Genomic DNA, 17993 nt, shown 5'->3' with positions numbered 1-17993 from the left:
CGAACAGACCAAAACATTATGGCTCAAGAAAAACTCAAAACCCCAAAGCCAATAACTCTAAGCAACCAAGAAATAGCCAGCCTATCAGATGCACAATTCAAAACACTGGTGATCAGGATGCTCACAGAACTGGTTGATTTTAGTCACAAATTAGAGAAACAAATGAAGACTAAACTAATTGAAATGAAAAGAAATGCACAGAAAACCAATAGTGATGGGAAGGAAACTGGGACTCAAATCAAGGGAATGTACCAGAAGGGAAAAAAAAATGACCAAACAGAAAACTATGAAGAAACAAGAATTCCAAAACATGAGGAGAGGCTTAGGAACCTCCAGGACATCTTTAAACATTCCAACTTCTGAATTATAGGGGTACCAGAAGGGGAAGAGGAAGAGAAACAAGTGGAAAACTTATTTGAACAAATAATAAAGGAGAACTTCCCCAATCTGGCAAAGGCAACAGACTTCCAGGAAATCCAGGAAGCTCAGAGAGTCCCAAAGAAGTTGGACCCAAGAAGGAGCACACCAAGACACATCATCATTACATTAGCCAAGATTAAAATGAAAGAAAGAATCCTAGAAGCAGCAAGAGATAAGGGGACAGTCACCTACAAAGGAGTTCCCATCAGACTGTCAGCTCATTTCTCAAAAGAGACTTTATTGGCAAAAAGGGGCTGGAAAGAAGCATTCCAAGTCATGAAATCCAAAGACCTACATCCAAGATTGCTCTATCCAGCAAAGCTTCCATTTAGAATGGAGGGGCAGATAAAGTGCTTCTCAGATAAGATCAAATTCAAGGAGTTCATCATCATCAAGCCCTTATTATATGAAATGTTAAAGGGACTTATCTAAGAAAAAGAAGATAAAAAAGATGAACAGTGAAAGGACAGCAAACTCACAGTTATTGACAACCACACCTAAAACAAAAGCAAACTAAGAGGACAGCTAGATCAGGAGCAGAACCATAGAAATGAAGATCAGATGGAGGGTCAGCAACAGGGGAGTGGGAGGAAGAGAAGCAGGGAGAAGGTACAGAGAATAAGTAGCATAGACAGTAGGTATAAAATAGACAGGGGGGAGGGCACGAATAGTAGGGGAGACATAGAAACTAAAGAACTTGAGACACGTGGTCATAAACTAAAGGGTAGAATGGTGGGGGAGGGGTGTGCAGGGTGGAGGGGAATGAAGGGGGGAATGGAACAACTGTAATGGCATAATCAATGAAATATATTTTTAAAAAAACAGTGTATTCTCTTCTCTCTAAATTTTTCTATATCTGCAATTTATTTTTTACAATGAATTTCACATTAGACTAAGAATTTTTTTTTATTCAAAGCAAACTCATGAAATACATAGAAGACCTGCAATGTGATAAGCACAGCCAGGCCATTAATAAAGCTCCCTAAACAAAAAGGGCATTAAACTGAAATCAGAGACTGAGTCCAAAGTCTGAGAGTAAGTCACCAGAATCTTGTATATGGATGCTTGTTCAGTAGTATTTTGGTATAGAGTTCACCAATATCATTAACTGAGGATTTTAACATCTTGGTGTCCTATATGCAGCCCACAGAATGGGTCCATCATTGCCAACCAGGTAAAGCAAAGTCAAAATGCAGAACCGGGTCAAGAGGGTCAACCTGAATAGATGAGGTAGCACAGCAAAGCCAAACCTCCTAGTGATAGAGAACAGAGAAGAGGCCAAACTTTGTCTACCACAGCAGCAGAGAAAAAGATGCCAGACATCAAACAGTAGATTCAACAGGTAAAGCTGCAGAAGCAGGTTGGATTCAGATCTGTTAAGTGAGAATCAGGAGCAAGGATTCAGGTGTTGGGCAGTTCACATTAATATCCTACAGAGGAATTTAGGCTAGTGCCTCAGCTGAAAATTTAAGACATGCCTTCAAGCATCTTAAAGGTATAGCGTATGGTAACCTTTCTCAAGAAATACATTTTTAACACCTAGATATTTTAATAATAATAATGAGAGCTAGCATTTACTGAGCACCTACTATATGCCATGCACTGTGGCCTTACACTGTGCTAAACACTTGGTATTCTTTACAAAGATTATCTTACTTTATGGCATGGGTGTTTCCACTCCATTTGAAAGATGAAGAGGCTGAGCCTCAGAAAAACACATGGCCCAACTCACACAAGTAGAAAGCGGTGGAACCAAGTCTATAACACAGATCAGTTTGACTCCAAAGCTCATAGTCCTAATCACCTCATTTCTCCTCAGTGACCACTGATTTTTATCTGTGCTTCACTTTAAAAACCTGTCATTAAACCAAAAACCCCACCTACCAGGGGTAAGTCTAGTAGATGCCATGGGTGAATAAACTGCATTAAGATCTTTGATCCCTCTTAAAGGAGTATTACTAATAAAAGACAACTGCATATTTGAAAGTTACTAAAAGAGTAGATCTTAAAAATTCTCATCACAAAAAATAATCTGTAACTATGCATAATGATGAGTGTTAACTAGATTTATTCTGATAATCATTTTGCAATATATACAAATATTGTTGTACACCTTATGTTGTACACCTGAAACTAATGTAATGTTACATGTCAATTATATCTCAATAAAGAAAAACTATATGAGAGTTAATTTGGGAAATACAGAAGTCTTCTCAGCACCCTTAACATCACACCATGGGGTCTGGACATGATGCTTCTTCCTCTCTAGTCAAGGTGTTTATGGAAGAAATTAAAAGTTTATACTAGGGATGTTCAAGGCAGCTGCCAAAACTAGGCTAGATTCAGGAAGGATCCAAGTGGAGTATTAAGCAATTAAGGTTTCTAGTTAACATTGAAAACACAACACACAGCCCTTGTGTGGTTCTTTCTGTGGATCACCGAAACATACCCACTTTAGACCAAACGGCTAAAAGACACTTATGTCTTTTTTAAAAAAAACTTCATAGTGCTGTAAGCATTTTTATGAACTAAAAAATAAAATCAGTTATGCGAGATTGAACAATGAATAAAAAGAGTATTCTTTTTATTTGCTTCCTTTGTTTAGAAACAAATGAGTATCCTTTGTTTGCTTCTTAGACATTAATGTAGAACTGTTGGATATCAGTTGCAACTAATAACATGATCAAGTGTTTTTTTAATAGTTCAAAAAATACAAAGCTACTTAGCTCTGCCAGATGCTTCTGAAGCAAACAGGGATCCCAGCAAGTCAAATGCATGCTCTGTTATCTTCCTAGTAGCTTCAGAAATAAACTACTTAATGTGGAAGCTTGCTTGGGCCCTAGCTCTTGACAGTTTTATAGCCCTGGGTCAAAGTTTTCAACAGCATTGGGGCAGGTGTGACTAGACAGCCAGATTACACATACTGACTTTCCACTTGCAGATACACAATGTTTATTTTTCAGGGTGAGACTGTAAACCAGCTGACCAATTAGGCTGCAGATTCTTCATGCCTCATGAAACTAAGCAAAGACTGTGAATATAAAAGCCTCAGAAACACATGCAGGCTGATTTTTCTTTAATGGCTTCATATAGTCTATATGAAAAAGAACTCCCAGCCAGTAGTCTCCTTCTCCACCAGAGGCCCAGATGCAGTAGGCAGGATCAAACTTCAGAAGCCGAGGCAGAGTTTACAAGAAAGCTCCTGAATTCCTCTAACCTTTCTGCCATTCGGCCTGTCATTCAAACCACTCCACAATTAATTTGCCAGCTTTTTAAACAAAAATTTCCTTCAATGAATCCTCTTGTCTAGCCAAATTGCTCTTCTCATGAACTCCTAAAGATGTGGTGTGTATTTCTACTTCTCTGCTCCCACTCAAAGCATCACCCCTCATTAAGAATGTCATCATTCCTCCCTCCCTATCTCTCCTCCTCAAAACCAGATCCCACATGTCCATCTGGACCCCACCCAGAAGCCACCTGCTCCATGAAGGACTTCTTGACCAGAAAGATTGCTCACTTCTCTGACTCCTCTTAGCAATAACTGTTTATATATTTATTTGATACTCATACTGCTGCATGACCATCTCCATATCATTATATAACTTTATTTATCTGTATTTTGTCATTCTAAAAAACTTTTTAGCCATCTGTAGGTCACTTCCACCTGAGTGGCTACCATCCTGCAAATTCATTCAATCTATCAACAAACCTACATTCTTCTCAAACTTCTTTTATCAGCACCACCACTCTGAGATCTAGCCAGGCTCCAAACCTTGGAGTCTCCTGGTAGTCCCCTTCCTCTTTCATATTTCCCATATTTGATCAGTGGCCAGGGCCTGTGATTTCTAGCATTATCATATCTATTGCAATCAACTACCTGCCCTTTCCACTTCCACTACCAACACCCTTGCTTGGGCCTTTATTTCCTTACCTGGACTATTTCAAAAGTTTTCCACAGTCCTCTCTATCTCCAGTTTCTCTACCTCCAATTCAATCTAAACACCTAAGCCAGATTAACCTTTCTAAATACAGATCTGAATCATGATACTTCTCTATGTAAATACCTTCAATGGCATCTTAAGACCTACCAAATAAAGTATAAAATTCCTCAATCTGTCATGAAGTATGCCCCATGTCATGGAGCTGTGATGTGCCATCCAGATCCCCCTTCAGCACCAAGGCATTCAGTTCTCCCAATGCCACAGATGGCTTCTGATAGGTCATGGTTAAATTCCTCCCCAGAAATTGCTTGGGCCAAAACAAGCTGTTTGGCCCAAGTTTTGCTCCCTCTCTGGAGGCAGCCCACATCCAATGACTGACCAGTACAGGTATAAAATGGCCCAGCCCCGTTGTCTCAATCTGGACAACTTTGTAGGGTTATCCTAGCTTCTGCATGCCATGTGGGATTAGATTAGAGCTCCATTGCAACTTCATTTTCGTCCAGCCTCTCTGTCTACCACATCCTGTCTTCCTAAATCCTTTACAAGAGTGGACCCCATGAGCATTCCCCAATAAACTCCTTGCACTGAATCATCATCTCAGAATTTGTGTTCAGGAAACCCAACTTGATACCTAACTATCTTTCTTTCACGTCTTCCACTCCTATCCTTCATATATCCTACATTCCAGTTAAACTGTGTTATCTGCCAATCCCTAAAGATATCTCACACATTACCACAAACTCATACATCCAAAAAATAGCTACTGAATATCTAAAATGTTCTAAACTCTGTAAGAGGTATTGACTGAGCTAAAGGAATATAGACTAGTAAACAGGCTATTAGTATGAACAGTGATTTCCCAGCTGAAGCCATAGAAAGAACAAGGGAAAAGAATGTGCTAGATAGAGAATGGCATGCACAAAGTCCCAAAGATATGAAAACTCACCTGGTGAGTCAGTGAATTGCAAATGCACATCAAAAGGGCTGAAGTTCGGGAAGCCTGAGTGCTGGTGGCAAGAGATGAGGTAGAAGAGGTCAGCAGGACCAAAACAAGAGAGGCAAGTAGCCCTAAGATACTATCCTTGGGGCAAAGGAGAACTAGTAGAGGGCTTTAAGGAAGGAAACAACACAATGATTATATTTTTGTTTTAGAAAGATTCATTTGACTACAATGTAAAAAAAATTAGCTGAAGAAAAGATATAAAATAGACGGCTACTGCCATGACCCAAACAGAAGACAATGGAATGATGACCTGAGGAGGTGGTAATGGAAATGAAGAGACCTGGACAGATCAGGAGATATTAAGAAACTACAGTATAAAGGGCACAACAGTTTACCACAGGGAGAGGGAAGAAGGAATGAAAAATTATACCATGTTTCTCACTTGAATAACTGAATGTACATTATTTACTAAGATAAGAAACACTGAGAAAGAAGCAGAAGTGGGGAGAAAAATAATGAGTTCAGTTTTGGACATGCTGGACTTAAGGTACCTAAATAAGAATTGGATATGTGAGTGTGGGCAGCAGGTAGTTAGATATGTATGTCCGACCTTAAGAGATCAGCCTGGCCAGAAGTACAGGCCAGACATCATCAGCATCTGCCTGGTCATAGAAACCTGGCAGTAAGACTGATAATAAAAAAAAGGGTCTGTCAGAAAAAAAGCAGGAAACCCAGTGGAAACTGGTGTCAGAGAAGTCAAGAGAATTCTTCAAGATGAAGCAAGTGGTCAACAGTGTCATATGTTGTTCAGACCAAATAAAATAAAGGCCAAAACAGTGTCCACTGACTGTAAACACTGCTATGCTTTTCAACGAACTGTTCCATAACCAGAAACCACAGACACTTTTCCACCTTTCAAGGATCCACTCAAATAGCCTCACATTTGCTTAGTGATTTACTAAACATCATCACATGTTACTGAATATACTTTTTGAGGGTTCATAGCACCACTTACGTATCTTGGCATCCTCCCTAGCTTATTAAAATGTGGATGCTGTAGATTCAGAAAAAGGAGCCAAATTTGCAGAAAACAATTCATAAAAGAAAAAACTCTAAAGATAGGAAGAGCCAGTCCACAGGCCAGAACTATTCCTTATACCACAACTAAAACAAGTCCATGTCATGTGGAAAGAGTCATGAAAAAATGCCTTTGATTTTTCAGGAAGGAACACAGACAGAGTCAGTCTTCATCCTTATATATAAACTTGATGACTGAAATAACAGTGATGAGGCCATCCTGCCTTTTCAGTGTGACATTAACTTCAATGACCAGTTTAGTGCTAGATCTATAGCAAAATGCCCACATGTTCCAGACTCTAATTGATCTCACTCACCCCAAAAGGGCAGCCATGAGCAGCCACTGATAAAGAGGCATTTGTCTAGCTTTGTGCAGTGGCAGTATCGTAGCCAATGAGGTTTATCCAAGGCGCTATTATTGCTAATTGAAAGAGGCATTCATCTTCTGACTGTTCTTTTTTTCTAGAATGTGAACGTCTAAAAAATTTTAAAAAGCCTATTTGAATAGGCACAACTGCCAACTTCACTTATCCCTTCAAATTTAATGAGCCTATTTTGTTTTATGGGTGCTTCAAAAGAACTAACACAGAAGAGGTGGCTATAAATGGAAAACATGAAGCAACTTGCTGAGACCTCATGGTGAGGTCGATGGCTTGCTTTGTCATGCCTTTGCAGACCAACATTTCCAGAATTCCCTTTTTAAACACAGATCAAAACTCACATGAGAAAAGGAGAATTCTTGTTCTCCAAAATATCAACCTAAAAGAATATTTCAAGGCAGTTTGAGGGAGATGCGGCCACTAACATAGCAATAGTTAAAGCAGTAGAAATGTGATTTTTTTTTTTGGAGACATTCAGCCCAGATTCCCCGAGCCAGGAATTATTCTGCCCTACCCCTATCCCTGCCTAAGCAACATTCCTCCTAAGTTCTCAAGAGGCCCTGGCATTTAGAACATTTGCTAATATTTATTCAACACCCAGAAGAGTACCTTAAAAATGGTGGGTCCTTGATGGTGGTAACTAACACTCAACGCCAGTAACAAATAGCTGTGTAAGAGGTAGATTTTTATAAACAGTAAGAGGGCAGAATAGTAAAGCTGAAAATTAAACATAAAAATTCATGGCAGCTTGAATCTGGAATATGTTGCCTAAAGAAATTCAGCTCAGTAAGATGTTAATAAATTCCTATGAAATTAAACAAGCCAAGACATGAGGAAAGGTACTTTACCGAGGTCATGAAGTACCTTCTCAGAATTAGTTTTATTCTCTCTGTGCTGTTACTGTTTCAATATCTGCAATATTAGACTCATGTCACAATATAATATTATGCTACAGTTTATAATCTTAATAACCCTAAGCACACACACATGCAGAGCCCACAGCTATTTCAGAGGTCTTCATGAAGAATATGGATATAGATAGAGGTTAAGAATGATTTAAGTAAGAAAGAACATTTGCCAAACACTAACTATAATTAAATTGAGATGAAGGCTATTTGAACTAAACCAGTAAATTCTCTTCTGAAGCTAATAATAATAATTATTATTATTAATAATCATACTTAGAATTTTTAGATGCATTATACATCTGGCGTCAGAAACGATTCTGTGAAGTAAGATTATTATTTTCATCCTTTTTCAGAAGTGAGGAAACCAGGGTTCAAAGAACTTAAGTAATTTGTCCAGTTGTTCCTAGGTCCTATGGCTGATAAGTGAGAAAGCAAGGATTTGAACCTCAGCTGTCAGGCTCCAGAGGCCGTGACCCCAACCACTATGTTACACTGCCTAGGTTTAGGCTTAATATACCCCACCATAAGCAATAGGCATGACACTGATTTGCAAACAGATTTCCCAGAGCTTAAAAAAAAGAGTTTCACTCTGCCTACAAAATTTGAGATATTTCTTCTTTCATAGTATGTCATGGAACTGCTGTCCTGAAACAGCAGAATAACCCAACACCTCCCAGTTCTCAAGCTGCCTGTTCCATTGACAACTTGCACTTCGTCCAGTATTTATCCATTTCATCCATTTTTATGACAGATTAATGTAAGATTGCGTTCAGTGTAACAACTATAGTTATGCACAGATTTTAATAATTTTCAAGAACTTGGATTTTTTTCAGAGGCTTGCTTTTTTAAAATTAAACATTTAACATCTGTATCTTTTGGTAATCATTTATCACTTGTTCCAGTTCTCATAATTATTAGTGGAGATTGTGCTTGGTTTTGGAACAGCCCAAGCAGATTGCTAATGGGGTCCCTTTCCTCTACTGGTAAATGAAAGATTCCAATAGTTACTACATATTTCCCCAATAGAAAATTAACCAGAACTTCAGGTTCACCCTTTTTGAAACAATCTGAATTTTTTTAAAGTTCATAATAGAAGATGGCTTCTTTTTCAAATACTTAACATCATACTTTTAAACTGATCAGTATTCTCCAAAGTGTCAAATTATAAGTCACTGTCATAAATTATAAATTAACTTCACTATCAACTTACAAAATAATTTAATTCAGTAGATATATTAAATAGAATTTATTAGGTGACTATAATGTGTCTGAATAGTCAGTAGCAGTCCAAAAAAAAAGGATCCATATTATCTATAGACAAAAATAAAAGGGATATTTATTGATTGAATGTAAAAGATCAACCTCTTTTTAGCTCTTCCATTCCAAGTAGAATATGGTCCACAACAGTTCATTTTTATTTATTTGTTTGTTTTATTTATTTATCTAAATAAGATAAATAAGAAATTTGATTTGAAGATAAAGAATGAAAAACTAAGCATATTGACTATGGTACATTACTTCAGTAAGGTATTTACAATGAATAAGACCCTACAAAAGATGCTAAGATACATAAAAATGTGAAAACAGGTCTAAAAAAAATTATCTCACATATTTGATCTAGTTATTTTCATTCTGTGTTGTTTTGACCACATTTTTACAAAGAAAGATACATCCTAAAGAAAATTTTATTGAATCATTGTAATATTTTGTAATCAAAGTTATATATATACATATATATAAAGTCTTTCTACTTTTTCCATTTCTATTTTCATTTTATGATACTATTTTTATCAAGATCGAATCTTTTTTTTGTGCTAAATTCTCCAACAAAGATTTTATCACTTAGGTGGTTTACATCTAGATCAAATTTTACTGATTGTGCCTTCATCCATTTTGTGACAATTTTCTCATACCAAATAAAATACTGCTACCTAAATTTTGTGAAGAATACATGATTCTTCTGTTAAATTTGGTAAATAATGTGCTCGCTTAGGCAGCACATGTACTAAAATTGGAACAATACAGAGAAGATTAGCACGGCCCCTACACAAGGATAACATGCAAATTCGTAAAGCATTCCATATTTTTACACCAATCCAAAAGAACCTGTGCACCCCAATGTTCATAGCAGCACAATATACAAGAGCCAAGAGTTGAAAGCCAACCTGGGTGCCCATCAGTAAATGAATGGATCAAAAAACTATGGTACATTTACACAATGGAATTCTATGCAGCAGAAAGAAAGAAGGAGCTCCTACCCTTTGCAACAGCCATGGATGGAAATGGAAAATATTATGCTGAGTGAAATAAGCCAGGCGGTGAAAGACAAATGCCATATGATCTCACCTTTAACAGGAAGCTAAATAACAAAACAAACAAGCAAGCAAAATATAACCAAAACACTGAAATAGAGAACAGGCTGACAGGGACCAGAGAGGAGAGGGGAGAGAATTTCAGGGGGAAAGGGGACAGGAACAAGTATGAAGGTCACATGGACAAAAACTAAGGGGGGTGGAAATGGGAAGGAGGTGGGGAGCACTGGGAGTGGGCTGGGATGGGAGTAAAAGACAGAAAACTGTACTTTAACAATAACTAAATTAAAAAATGCTGCCCTGGCTAATGTAGCTCAGTGGATTGAGCACGGGCCTGCAAACCAAAGAATCGTGGTTCAATTCCCAGTCAGGGCACATGATGCGTGGGTTGCAGGCCAGTTCCCAGCAGGGGATGTATGAGGAGGCAACCATACACTGATATTTCTCTCCTTCTCTCCTTCCCTTCCCCTCTAAAGATAAATAAATAAAATCTTTGAAAAACACTTAAAATTTGGTAATAACACATTGTATCATGTAAAGTTTTAATTATTATCACTGTTATTTCTTATTGATTATTTATACCTGTGATATTCATTATGATCTTGGTTAAAAATAACTGATTATTGGTTCATGATAACATTAGTAGTAATTTCTCTCAGATAATCCAAGATTAACCTATCCTTAAGGGTTAGCCAGTTGTACGGTTTGTATATTTTTGCATTCCACTAATCACTTTTGTATTCCATGTACTAACTACCCACATTGTTGACTGAATGATCTTGGTCAGGTTACTAACCTATCTGACTGTTTCTCAGTTTTCTCATTTATAAAATTAGAATTATAATGGTATATACTTAATTAAATTGTTAAATCATAAGAGAATATAAATGTAAAGCACATAAAAAACCCTTGGCGTCTAGTAATCACTCAGTAGATATAGCTATGATACTTTTCACTATTGTTATTAGTGGCAGAGAAAAGAATAGATAAAAGCATCAAAATGGCCCTGATGTCAATATGATACAGTCAAATGACAAAATCAAACCAGGAAGATCAAAGATGAGACCAAAATATCCTGTTTTATTTACACATAGTATCAACTCATTTACAAGTCCACTCAGAAATAAAAAAGAAACTTTATTATTACACTCTATCATAAATAAGCAACCATTTTGCTGTTTTAGTAACACCTCTATGAGGGGCGAAACACACACAAAAAAACAGAATTATCTTCTGGAGGTGGGCCCCTTGTAGTACAGGCTTCCCCCACTAGGTGAGTGAGTGTTCTAGGAACCCATCTGTATCACTGTACCTGCCAGCATTGTTGTCGGGGGCTACATTTGGCTTCAGTGAATTTTTTTTTTAAGACTTTCAACACATGTGCTCATCTCACTATGGGTGACTTACAAGCACACCTGTCCCCAAGGCACTGTGTGTTCAGGACTTTTTGGCCAGTAATGGCTCCCGTGCCCCAGTTCCCTATTCACCCAATCTCACTGAGTGACTTTATCTTTCCCTGAATGAAAAAAGTCCTCAAATGGAAACATTTTGCTGATGTCGAAGAGATGAAACAAAAAAGGCAGAAGAATTAAAAGACATCAAAATCAACAAGTTTAAAAGCTGTTTTGAGCACTGGAAAAAATGTCTCGATAGGTGTATTGCACTGAATGAAGGTACTTTGAAGGTGAGTGAATAAACATATAAGAATCAACACACAAATTTTTATAAATAAATTCCATTTTTTGATTCCCCCTTGTATACTAAGTTCATTTAGGTAAAGGTACAATACACCACCATGTAATTCATAGCAAGCCTGCTACTGCCTCGATTCTTTTTCTTTTTTTTTAAATTCTTACATGTTTATTTTTAAGTATATTTTATTGATTAAACTATTACAATTGTCCCAATTTTTCTCCCTTTGCTCCCCTCTACCCAACACCCCACCATCCTTCAGACAGTCCCCACAACTTTGTCCATGTCCATAGGTCATACATGTAAGTTCTTTGGCTACTCCATTTTCTGTGCTGTATTTTACATCCCCATGGCTGTTCTGTAACTACCTATTTGTACTTCTTATCTCATTCACCTTTTCCAACATTCCTCCAAATGCCTCTCTCACCTGGCAGCCATCAAACTGTTCTCCATATCTATGACTTTGTTTCTGTTCTTGTTTACTTAGTTTGTTTTTTAGAGTCAGTTATTGATAGATATGTATTTATTGCCAATTGTATGAACACTCCCATTGTTCATAGTTTTAATCTTCTTTTACTTAAATAGGTCCCTTTAACATTTCATATAAAATGGTTTGGTGGGGATGAACTCCTTTATCTTTTTCTTGTCTCAGAAGATATTTACGTACCCTTAGACTCTAAATGATAGCTTTGCTGGATAGAGTAATCTTGGTTGTAGGTCCTTGCTTTTCATCATTTTGAATATTTCTTGTGCTTCCTTTCCAGCCTGCAAAGTTTCTTTTGAGAAATCAGCTGACAGTCTTATGGGAACACCTCTGTAGGTAACTACCTGATTTTCTTTTGCTTCTTTGAAGATTCTCTCTTTACATTCAACCTCTGGCATTTTGATTATGATGTGTCTTTGGTGTGGGTCTTTTTACATCCATCTTGTTTGGGACTTGCTGTGTTTCTTGGACTTATATGTTTATTTCCTTCACCAAATTAGGGAAGTTTTATTTAATTATTTTTTCAAATATGTTTCCAATTTATTGTTCTTTCTCTTCTCCTTCTGGCAACCCTATGGTGCAAATGTTGAATTGCTTGAAGTTGTCCCAGAGGCTCTTTATATTATCCTCATTTTTTTAATTCTTTTTTTTTTTCTTGCTGTTCAGGTTGGTTGTTTTTTGCTTCCTTATGTTCCAAATCATTGATTTGGTTCTTGGCTACTATTGATTCCCCATAAATTGTTCTTTGTTTCAATAAGTGCATCCTTCATTTCTGCCTGGATCTTTTTTATGCTGTTGAGGTACTCACTAAAATGCCTTGAGGATCCTTATAACCAGTGTTTGAACTCTACATCTGAAAGACTGCTTACTTCCATTTTTTTAGTTCTTATTCTAGAGTTTTAATCTGTTCTTTCATTTGGACCATGTTTCTTTGTCTCCTCATTTTGGCAGCTTCCCTGTGTTTGTTTTTATGTATTATGTACAACTTCTATGACTCCCTGTCTTGGTAGCATTGCCTAATGTAGAAGGTGTCCTGTGAGGTCCAGTGGTATAGCCTCCTCTATCACCCAAGCTGGCTACTCAAGGTGCACCCTCTGTGTGGGCTGAGTTATCCTCCTCTTGTAGTTGAGACTTAATTGCTGTTGGCAGGTAGGGAGGAATTTACCCAGGTCAGTCAGCTACAAGGACTCACTATGACCACTGACCACCAACCTCCACCTCTGTGAAGAACAGCTGTGTAGGGGGCCAACTCCACAGAGCAGGGCTTACTTCAGCAGGGCCCTGGTGCTCACTTATGTTCTGCCTGGGGCCACTTGGCATAAGCTACAAAATGATCTGCAGCTAGCTGCTGCTTGTGCTGGGCTTGGAAGTGCTCTAGTGAGGCTAGGCTATGAATGAAGGCCAGCTGCTGCTAGTGCCAGGCCTGGTACAACTTAGCAAAGTACCTGGACTCACTGAGGCCAGCTGCTGCTTATTTAAGAGGACTTAGGAAGATGAGAAGCATGAGTCAAGACAAGCCATTCATAAGGAAAAGCCACTGATAACCACTTGGTTGGGCCCCTAAGTTTGGTTGGGCAGAGTCTCAGGGAATCACCAGGGTGGGGCAAACAGTGTGAGCTAGATTGATGGAGTCTCAGATATGGTTCCTGCCATGCTCTGTGGCTCTATGTGGGGAGGGCTCACACAAGGAACAATGGCCTCTGCCTGCCTTTCTGTCTGAAGGAAAGCTGTCCCCCATATCTTGTCCTGATGCCAGATAACTTCAGTTCCTCCCTGTATGCCACTGGTGCTTTTCGAGCTGCTGCCCTGGTGCTGGAATTCAGCATGTGTGAGTCTGAGTAAGTCCATGTGCAGACCCTTTAAGAATAATAGCTTGGGAATCCAGCAGTTTCTTCCATGGACTCAATCTCCACTGGTTTTTACAGCCAGAAGTTATGAGGACTTATCTTCCTGGCACTGGTATCCTGAGCTGAGGGGCCTGGTGTGGGGCTGAAACCCCTTGCTCCCAAGATGTTTTTTTTGATTTTTATCCATTATATGTGGGTATGGTACCAGCCCATTCTGTGTCTCCGCATTTCCACATCTTTGCCCCTCCTACCAGTCTGGATGGATGTGGTTTCTTTTTAAGCCTTGGTGGCAGGACCACCATTCAACTCAATTTCTGTCAGTTCTGAGTGATGGTTTTTATATAGTTTACTTGTAACCTTGATGTGGTTGTGCTAGGAGCTGAGCTATGTTTATCTATGCTGCCATCTTGAAGATCTTTCCTTTTTCTTTACCTTTCCTTTCCTTTTTTCTTTTTTTTCACTTTCTTTCTTTCTTTCGTTCTTTCTTTCTTTCTGCTGTAATGACTGCCCATCATTCCTAAAAATTATAATATTTATGGTAACTTGCTTATCAACCTGCTCTTAATGTTTTCACAACCATTGTATCAATTAAGACTCATAACCACTTGGGAAAGTCTATTAGGGTATTATACTGGTATGATAGCTGGGCCACAGAGAGAATATAAGATTTGTCCAAGGAACACAACTACCTAGGAGGTGAGCCAGAACTACAAATTAACCCTTCAAAAATACCCTGATACAAAAGCCAGACAAACACATCACAAGAACAGAAATCTAGCTACTGACCTGATGAATATAGGCTCAAAAATCCTCAACAAAATACTTGCAAGCCAAATCCAATAGCATAGTAAAAGGATGATGCAACACATCCAAGTGGAATTTATCCCTGGGATATAAGGATGATTAGACCTATGAAAATCAATTAATGTAATATACCACATCAACAGAATAAAAAAATAAAAATCACACAATTGTCTTAACAAATGCATAAAAAACTGATTGAAAAAATTAAAACCCTTGCAGAACAACTCTCAGTGAACTAGGAACCAAAGAAAAATATCTCAATATAATTAAAACTATATATGAAAAGCCCAAGGATAGTATGTGCAATGATAAAAAACTGAAAATTTTTTCCTCTAAAACTGAGAACAAAGCAAGGACGCCTATTCTCCTACACCTGTTTAACATAGTACTAAAAGTCCCAGCCAAAGCAACTAGACAAGAAAAATAAAAAATAAAGCACATACAAAGTGGAAAGGAAAAAGTAAAATTATCCCTGCTTGCAGATGGCATAATCTTAAATACAGAAAACTCCAAAGATTCCTTTAAAAACTGTTAGACTTAATAAAGGAGTTCAGTAAAGTTGCAGGATTTAATATCAACATACAAAAATCAGTAGCATTTTTATACCCTAACAATGAACTATCTGGGAAATAAATTAAGAAAGATTTATATACTGAAAACTACAATACACTGATGCAATAAACAAGACACAAACAAATGGAAATAAATCACATGTTTATGGAAAGACTTAATATTGTTAAAATGTACTTATTACTCCAAGTGATCAACAAATTCAATACAATCTCTCAAAGAATCCCAAATGCATTTTTTCAGAAATAGAAAAACAATTCTAAAATTCATATGAAACCATGAGACCACAAAGAGCCAAACCAATCCTAAAAAAAGAAGAAGAAAGTTGAAGGTATTACGTTCCTTGATTTCAAAATAGATCATGAAGCTACAGTAAGCATTGTACTAGTATAAAGGCAGACATATAGAGCCATGAAACAGAATAGAGCCCAGAAATAGATCCACACAGTCAATTGACTTTTGACAGGGGTGCCAATAATATACAGATGGAAAGAATAGTCTTTAGGAAGTAGTGCTGGGAAAACTGAATATATTCATGCAAAAGAATGAAAGTAGGCCTTTATCTTATGTTCAAACATAAGGTTTGAAAACTAAATTCAAAACATAAGGTTTGAAAATGTAAAGCCCCTAGAAGAAGACATAATGAAATACCTTCGGGTGCTCTTGACAATGACTTTATGGATATGACGCAAAGGGCACTGGCAACAAAAACAAAAATAAAACAGTTGGGACTACATCAAAATAAGCTTCTGCACAGGAAAGGGAACAATTAACAGAGTGAAAAGGCAACCTATGGAGTGGGAGAAAATATTTTTAAACCATATATCTGAAAAGAGTTAATCTCCAAAATATATAAGGAACTTCTACAATTCCATAACAAAAAACTAATAATCTGATTTTATAAATGGGCCTAGGACTTGAATAGACATTTCTCCAAAAACATACAAATGACCAACAAAGATGTGTGGGAAATTCTCCTTGTCACTAATCATCAGCAAATGAAAATCAAAACCACAATGCAATGTCATCTCATACATGTCAGAATGACTACTATTAAAAAAAAAACAAAAATGCAGCAATTTTTGGTGAGGCTGTAGAGCAGGGGTGTCAAACTCATTTTCACCAGGGGCCACATCAGCCTCACAGTTGGCCCTTCAAAGGGCCGGTGCAACTAGGGGCAAGGAGCTCGTGCTGCTGCCACATAGAAATAATGTTCTGGGCAGGATAAAACAAGGTAGATGGCCGGATTTGGCCCACAGGCTTTGTGTTCGTCACCTGTAATATAGAGAAAATGGAACTCTTGAACAGTGTTGGTGGAAATGCAAAAATGGTATAGCCACTACAGAAAATAGTATACAGGTTCTTCAAAAAAAATTTAAGAATAAAGCTACCAAATTATTCAATTTCACTTCCATGTATATACCCCCCCAAAATTAAAATTGGGATCTCAAAGAGGTAATAATATTTCCATATTTATTGTGGTACAATAGCTAAGGGATGGAAAATACATAAACATCCATTGATGAAAGAATGGAGGGAAAATGTAGTATATACAATACATACAACAGAATGCTATTCAGTCTTTTTATAAAAAAGGAAATTCTGTAAATTCTGTAATATTTAATAATATGGGTGGACCTTGAGGACATTATGCTAAGTGAAACTAGCTACACACAGAAAGACAAATACTGCATGATTCTATTGATATAAGGTATCTGAAATGATCCAATTCATAAAATCAAACACTAAATGGTAGTTACCAGGGGCTTTGGGAAAATAAGAAGACATTAATCAGCAATCATAAACTTTTAGTTAAGTAAGATGCATAAGCTCCAGAGATCTGCTCTGTAATGTTGTGCCTATGGTCAACAATAACATACACTTAAAATTGGTTAAGAGGGTAGACCTAATGTTGTGTTCTAATCACAATAAGTTTTTTTGTTGTTTTTAATATTTTTATTGTTCAAGTACAGTTGTCTCCATGAACCACAATAAGTTTTATATATATATATATATATCTTAGTTGTAAATGGTTTAGTTCCTCTAATAATTCATAGGATACTTATTATAATATCTAAATAAAATATTTTTATTGCTTCCCATTACCCCTAGGATTAAAGACCAAAATCACCCACAACATAGCCTTTGTGTTCCTGGATGATCTGGCCCCTGAGGTCCATCCTCATATTGCCCCCTGCTGCTGCCTCATTCTCACTTCATTCCAGCTGCACTGGTCCTCTCTTTCCATCCCTTCTATCACAAAGCTTTGACACTTGGCTACTGTCTCTGGGGAACTACTCACCCCACTTACCAACCAAATAAATTGTCTTCTTCCTTCAGATCTCCACCTCCCATTTCACAACTACGTCAAACCCACCCGTTCTGTACTCTAATAGCTCCACGTACTTCCCTTTTTTAGCACTTATTACTGATAACATCTAAAATATACTTGTGTGACTATGTGATTACTGTCTGTTGTCCCCACTGATTCTATACTCCATGATGGTGGGACCCCCCCCATAGCTGGCTTTATTCACCACTGTTCAGTTTAAGAGTATGACTGGAACAGAATAGGTGCACAATTGAAACTAAAGAACATATTATTTTTCCTCAAC

General features: G+C 37.5%; 2 non-coding genes across 2 annotated transcripts; both read left to right on the top strand.

Moving 5' to 3' along the window:
* The first annotated feature begins 6745 nt into the window (after nucleotides 1-6745).
* LOC119047971 (U4 spliceosomal RNA) lies at nucleotides 6746-6890 on the top strand. Its single transcript, XR_005082233.2, has one exon. It is a non-coding gene; the product is annotated as a U4 spliceosomal RNA (small nuclear RNA).
* Nucleotides 6891-9650: 2760 nt separating this feature from the next.
* LOC119047974 (U6 spliceosomal RNA) lies at nucleotides 9651-9757 on the top strand. The gene has a single exon (XR_005082235.2). It is a non-coding gene; the product is annotated as a U6 spliceosomal RNA (small nuclear RNA).
* Nucleotides 9758-17993: the final 8236 nt, after the last annotated feature.

Source organism: Artibeus jamaicensis, unplaced genomic scaffold (assembly GCF_021234435.1).
Source record: "Artibeus jamaicensis isolate MK-2021 breed Jamaican fruit bat unplaced genomic scaffold, CSHL_Jam_final contig_465, whole genome shotgun sequence".
Taxonomy (NCBI): Eukaryota; Metazoa; Chordata; class Mammalia; order Chiroptera; family Phyllostomidae; genus Artibeus; species Artibeus jamaicensis.
The sequence above is the reverse complement of the archived record's forward strand: the minus strand, read 5'-3'. Positions and strand labels throughout refer to the sequence as shown.